At 44.5% G+C, this 6,000-nt stretch overlaps 1 pseudogene; it reads right to left on the minus strand.

Annotated features, from left to right (window-relative positions):
* The window catches only part of LOC149434749 (uncharacterized), a 120,769-nt pseudogene extending 118,164 nt beyond the window's left edge, over positions 1-2,605 (minus strand).
* Between the last annotated feature and the right edge of the window lie 3,395 nt (positions 2,606-6,000).

Genomic DNA, 6,000 nt, shown 5'->3' on the forward strand with positions numbered 1-6,000 from the left:
TTCTTCAGTCTATCATGAATGCTGCTGTCATCATCCACCATACTTACCGTTCTGTATCAGACACCCCTCTCTGTCAATCCCTCCACTGGCCTCCATTCAGTGTACTCCACAAATCCCTCCACTGGCCTCCATTCAGTGTTCTCCACCCCTCTCTGCCAATCCCTCCACTGGCCTACACCCCTCTCTGCCAATCCCTCCACTGGCCTCCACTTAGTGTCCTCCACCCCTCTCTGCCAATCCCTCCACTGGCCTCCACTCAGTGTCTTCCAACCCTCTCTGCCAATCCCTTCACTGGCTTCCCTTTGCCCAATGAATACAATTCAAAACATTAACAATAACATATAAAGCCATTTATAACTCTGCCCCAAATTACATCACCAATATTGTCTCCAAATATCACCCAAACCGTCCTCTGTGTTTCTCGCACGATCCCCTGCTCTCTTGCTCCCTTGTCTCCTCCCCTCATGCTTGTTTCCAGAGCTTCCCCCATCCTCTGGAACTCTCTACCCCAATTTATCAGACTATTGCATATTCTGCTCACTTTTAGGCGATCTCTGAAAACTTCTCTCTTCAGGGAAGCATATCCTGCCCTCAGCTAATAATGGAATCTTCTACTCTTCCTACCAGTCCATCCCCCGCAGTTACTACCTTTTGTACCACTAGCTCCTCCCTCCTAGATTGTAAGCTCCGAGGAGCAGGGCCCTCCTATCCCTCTTGTATTGAACTGTATTGTCTCCCATTATATTGTAAAGCGCTGAGCAAACTATTGGCGCTATATAAATCCTGTATAATAATATTAATGAGAGATGAAATATGGAAAGAAGGCATTGATAATGGGAGAGGAGATGGAACATGTAATGGGAGGAGTGGCCAAGGTGGGCTTAGCTGGAGACCTCAAGCCTGGCTGATGATGTATCAATAGTCAGAAGAACCTGGAATGGACTCTCCCACTGAGGCTTCAGAGACTTGGTAAGATGACAATAGACCCCATCCTAGTCTCTGGTACTGAGGCAGTGCTGGCCATGTATTACCTCAGGATCCAGAAATGAAGAAAATGCTTGGAAACACAACTCAGTTGGTGAATCATGAAAATGCATTACATGTTCAGTCAAAGCTCCATAAAAAAAGATAAAGATGAGAATCATGAGGGAAGCTATTCAGTTATTGATGCTTATCTTAAAAAGATAGTCAAAAGATAAAATATTCAAATCGCTTCTAGTTGTGTATTGATGGAGATAAGCACTAAACTCAGTTCATCCGATCATTACATTCCAGTTTGCTCAGATTTTAGTTTGTGTCTTTTAAAGTAACATTTTATCTTTTCCCTTCTTCTCTAGCTTGTGGGATGACATTGGGGATGTGAAACAAACTTGTGACACCTGAAACTTCTTTAATATCCCTTTTATTCCAGAATTTAATCAATGCAGAAATTTGTGAATCCTCCGGTGATAGATTAGACCGGCATTAACTGTAAAAGTTTTGTCACATTGAGAGCATTAAAATGGCTTCTCTCCAGTGTGAATCCTCTGGTGTGTGTGATGCGATCTGACTTCTGTGTAAAAGCTTTATCACATTCAGAACACTGATATGGCTTCTCTCCAGTGTGAATCATCTGGTGTCTGATAAGATATGACTTCTGAGTAAAAGCTTTATCACATTCAGAACACTGATATGGCTTTTCTCCAGTGTGAATCCTCTTGTGTCTGATAAGATATGACTTCAGAGTAAAAGCTTTATCACATTCAGAACACTGATATGACTTCTCTCCAGTGTGAATCCTCTGGTGTGTGATAAGATCTGACTTCTGTGTAAAAGCTTTATCACATTCAGAACACTGATATGGCTTCTCTCCAGTGTGAATCCTCTGGTGTATGATAAGATCTGACTTCTGAGTAAAAGCTTTATCACATTCAGAACACTGATATGGCTTTTCTCCATTGTGAATCCTCTGGTGTGTGATAAGACTTGACTTTGCTGTAAAAGCTTTATCACATTCAGAACACTGATATGGCTTCTCTCCAGTGTGAACAATCTGGTGTCTGATAAGATGTGACTTCAAAGTAAAAGCTTTATCACATTCAAAACACTGATATGACTTCTCTCCAGTGTGAACAATCTGGTGTCTGATAAGATGTGACTTCCGTGTAAAAGCTTTATCACATTCAGAACACTGATATGGCTTCTCTCCAGTGTGAACTCTTTCGTGTATTATAAGGTCTCTCTCGCTTATAAAAGTTTTGCCACATTCAAAACAATGATATGGCTTCTCTCCCTTGCAAGCCTTTTGGTGTATGATATATTTTCTCTCCATTGTAAAATCTCCAAACAAGAAGTTTGAAATGACTCCTCTTATGTATACTGGGGTTGGACTTTATTGTAAAGCCATTGTCACTTCCAGAACACTGAAATTACTTTTCTCCTGCTGGATCAATGTGGAAGAGGATCCAAACCATGACTTTTAGAACACAGATATGACTTGTATCCTGTGTGAATCCTCCAGTGAACTGCAATAAAGACTTTCAGTCAATTAAGACAACCATATGTCTTGTTTTCCATGTGACTCAGCTGTATTCATGAAGACCAACATGACCGAAAACTTGGTTCATCAATCTACCTGTAGAGAAAGAAAAAAGAATTCTATATAAAGGGCTACATAAAGTTGCTTTCTATTTGTAATGTTCATTACTAAATATATCTTATGAATAGAAAGAATATGTACAGCATTATCTACAGTATTTTTTAATCAAATAGATTTTATTAACAAAGTTTCTAAGTGCGCACAGTATTCCCAACATTCAGCCCAGACAATGGAGTCATACATTCTCACGTATAGGCAGTTGTGGCACTGTTACAGATCATACAGAACAATAACTTGCTTTGTCTATGGTGTCACTTTTACCTTTTATAAACAAATGAACAGAGAAAAGAAGAAACAACCTAGAACAATTCAGCTGTACACGGCAAGTAACCCCCCCAGTACATACATAGATATCTGACACCGTTCAATGAGGCCCGTGTCTCCAGGATCATACCCCAAGTATGGGTCTCCAATGTAGTTGGTCTCAGAGACTCTGCTCTCACCTGGCTCTCCTATCTATCACAGCGCTCCTTCAGTGTTACCTATAATGCTGACACATCCCCTTCACTCCCTCTCTCTGTCGGGGTTCCTCAAGGTTCTGTCCTCGGACCCCTCCTCTTCTCCATCTACACCTCCTCCTCCTTGGCCAATTGATAAACTCCCACGGCTTCAACTACCATCTCTATGCCGATGACACACAAATCTCTCTACCCCTCACCTCACCCCCTCAGTCTCCAATCGCATCACCAGCCTACTAAGTGACATATCGGACTGGATGTCACTCAACTTCCTCAAACTCAACCTTTCCAAAACTGAGCTTCTAGTATTCCCCCCAACCCATGCCCCCCCCCTCCCGACTTTTCCATCAAGATCAAGAACACTATTATTATTATTATTATACAGTATTTATATAGCGCCAACAGTTTGCTCAGCGCTGTACATTATAATGGGAGACAGTACACGGTGGATGAGTCTGGGTGCAGAATTCAGGATAGACTGAAGTGGGGATAGCCTGTGTTGGGGTAGGCCGGTGAGGAGGGAGTTACAGTAGTCAAGTCGTGATATAATAAGGGAGTGAATGAGTTGCTTTGTAGTTTCTGGAGTTAGGAACGTGCGTATTTTGGAGATGTTACAGAGGTGGAGTCTGTATGAATTTGTCAGCAATTGGACCTGGGGCTGGAAAGACAGATTGGAGTCTAGAATGACACCCAATACTCTGGCTTGCGGGGTGGGACTGATGGTGATGTTGTTGGTCGTGATGAAGAGGTCAGGGGGGGCACGGGCTGGGGGGAAAACTAGGAGCTCGGTTTTGGCAAGGTTTAATTTGAGGAATTGGAGTCTGATATGTCCAGTCTGATATGTTGTTCAGAAGGCTAGTGATTCGGGCGGAGACTGAAGGGGTGAGACGGGGGGTAGAGAGATAGATTTAAGTGTCATCGTCATAGAGATGGTAGTTGAAGCCGTGAAAGTGTATCAGTTGACCAAGGGAGGAGGCGTAGATGGAGAAGAGAAGGGGCCCGAGGACAGAACCTTGAGGGACCCCAACAGAGAGGGAGAGGTGGCAGCATTATAGGTAACACTGAAGGAGCGTTGTGATAGATAGGAAGAGAGCCAGGAGAGAGCGGAGTCTCTGAGGCCAAAAGAGTATAGTTTTTTGAGGAGGAGGGGGTGGTTGACCGTGTCGAAAGCTGCAGAGAGGTCGAGGAGTAGGAGGACTGAGTAGTGGCCATTGGCTTTGGAGGCTAGCAGGTCATTGGTGAGTTTGAGTAGGGCGGTTTCAGTGGAGTGTAGGGGACAGAAGACAGATTGTAGGGGATCAAGGAGGTTGTTGTCGGTGAGGTGGGAACTCAGGTGATTATAGACTAAGCGTTCAAGGAGTTGGGATGTAAATGGCAGCAGGGAGATGGGTCTTAGGTTGTTTAGGTCAGAGGGATACAGGGATGGTTTTTAAAGTATGGGAGTGATGTGCGCATTCTTCAGAGGGGAGGGCAATGTGCCAGTAGAGAGGGAAAGATTAAAGATGTGGGTGAGGGAGCGTAGGATGGCGGAGGAGGGTGATCGTAGGAGTTGTGTAGGGACAGGGTTAAAGGGGCAGGTGGTAAGGTGAGCTTCAGAGAAGATCTTAGTAATTTTCAGTCCCACCTCTCATGCCAGGGTACTAGGTGTCATCCTAGACTCCAATCTGTCCTTTCAGCCCCAGGTCTAATCACTGACAAACTCATGTAGACTTCACCTCCGCAACATCTCCAAGATACACTCGTTCCTAACCTCGTAAACCACTAAGCAACTCAGTCACTCCCTTATTATATCACGACTTGACTATTGTAACTCCCTCCTCACTGGCTGACCTCATCACAGACTATCTCCACTCCAGTTCATCATGAATGCTGCTGCCAGACTCATTCACCTTACTAACCGTTCTGTATCAGCCACCTCTCTGCCAATCCCTCCACTGGCCTCCACTCAGTATCCTCCACCCCTCTCTGCCAATCCCTCCAATGGCTTCCAATTGCCCAGCGGATAAAATTGAAAACACTAACACTGACGTATAAAGCCGTTCATAACACTGCCCTCAACTACATCACCGACCTTGTCTCTAAATACCACCCAAACCGTACTCTCCACTCCTCGCAAGACCTCCTACTCTCTAGCTCCCTTGTCTCCTCCTCCCATGCTCATCTCCAGGATTTCTCACAGGCTTCACCCATCCTCTGGAACTCCCTACCCCAAGCTATCGCCTCCTCTGCTCACTTTTAGGCGCACTCTAAAAACTCATCTCTTCAGGGAAGCCTACCCCGACCCCAGCTAACTACTGGAATCCCCTACTCCCCCAACCACTCCATCCCCCACAGATAATTACCTCTTGTACCACTATCCCCTCTCTCCTAGATTGTAAGCACCAAGGAGCAGGGCCCTCTAATCCCTCTTGTACTGAACTGTATTGGTACTGTACTGTCTCCCTCCATAAAGTAAAGAGACCAAGAGGCACACCCGAGGAATATTGAACACCAATATTATAATACTGGTCATATCGTTCCACTTTTTGAATAATTTTGGACATCTCCAAAACATGTGTATCAAATCCCCAACATCACCGCTACAATTGGGGTCATAAGGGGAAATCCCTCCTGTCCTAGCTGAACAATTGAGCTGGAGTCCTGAATGATCTATGCAAAATAAATGACTGAGTTTCTGTGAAGAGGACAGAGAGATGAGAGGTATGGAGGTCACAATCACCTCCCACCACTCTCTCTTAGAGTCAAAAGACTGGAATAAATATATGAGAGATCATGCCTTCCCCACTGGTGCCATCTGAAGCCCATTAACAAGTGTGAGAGTGATGTGAAATCTGTATCTGATGGAAGTAGAAACCGATGGATGGGATCTAATGTGTCTACGAAGTCCCACCTGGTAAGATGTTG

The sequence above is a fragment of the Staurois parvus genome, unplaced genomic scaffold (genome assembly GCF_062004578.1).
Source record: "Staurois parvus isolate SC_StPar_1 unplaced genomic scaffold, SC_StPar_1.0 ptg001688l, whole genome shotgun sequence".
Lineage (NCBI taxonomy): Eukaryota > Metazoa > Chordata > Amphibia > Anura > Ranidae > Staurois > Staurois parvus.